Source organism: Nicotiana attenuata, unplaced genomic scaffold (assembly GCF_001879085.1).
Source record: "Nicotiana attenuata strain UT unplaced genomic scaffold, NIATTr2, whole genome shotgun sequence".
Classification (NCBI taxonomy): domain Eukaryota; kingdom Viridiplantae; phylum Streptophyta; class Magnoliopsida; order Solanales; family Solanaceae; genus Nicotiana; species Nicotiana attenuata.
In genome coordinates this window covers 26,604-27,608 of record NW_017675632.1, presented here as the reverse complement: position 1 = coordinate 27,608, position 1,005 = coordinate 26,604, and positions in this window count along the sequence as shown.

The following is a 1,005-nucleotide window of genomic DNA, read 5'->3' as shown; positions in this document are numbered from 1 at the left end:
GGAAAGTGAGTTCTCTCGCTTCCACATCACAAAGAGCATACCCGTAGCAAGGAAAGGTCTTTCAAGAATAATAGGCACTTCATAATCAGCCTCACAATCTAGAATAACAAAGTCCGCCAGAAGAATGAACTTATTAACTCGAACCAAAATATCCTCAATCACTCCCAGCGGCCTCTTCATGGTACGATCGGCCATTTGCAACCACATAGATGTGGGTCTTGGTTCCTAATTCCCAAACTTTTAAACATCGATTAGGGCATTAAATTGATACTCGCCCCAAGATCAAAATGAGATTTAGCAAAATTGGTACTCCCAATAGTACAAGAAATCGTGAAAGCGTCGGAATCCTCCAACTTAGGAGCCATAGAATAAACAATTGCACTCACTTGATGAGTTACTTTGATAGTTTCAAAATTCATCGACCTTTTCTTGGTCACAAGATCTTTCATAAACTTGGCAAATGGGGCATTTGTTCCAAAGCTTCTACCAATGGTACATTAATAGAGAGACTTTTTATTATTTGAATAAACTTCTTGAATTGATTCTCACCATTTTGCTTGGCAAGTCTTTGAGGATAAGGAGGTGGAGGCTTAGGCAAGGGTTCCTTAGCCTTTTTCACTACCGGCTCTGATATGTCAATAATGTGATCCCTAGATGGGTTCACCTCTTTTTGAGTCTCCTCCACACTATCTTCAGTGTCAATCCGAACCTCATCACTTGCTTGAAAATCATTGATTGGGACTTCCTCCTCTTGGATCACTTGGTCATCATCCATAAGTCGCTTTTCAATTGAGGTGGGTGCATTTCCGCCTCTTCTACTTTTTGTGATAACCGCCATAGCATGTCCTGTGTTATTACCACCCTTTAGGTTTACTACCGTATCACTTGGTAGTGCACCCTTAGGACAAGTATTAAGAGCTTGAGAGATTTCCCCTATTTGAACTTCAAGATTACGAATTAAGGTGGTACGTGAGGCAAGTTTGGATAAAGGGGGGGGGGGTTTTC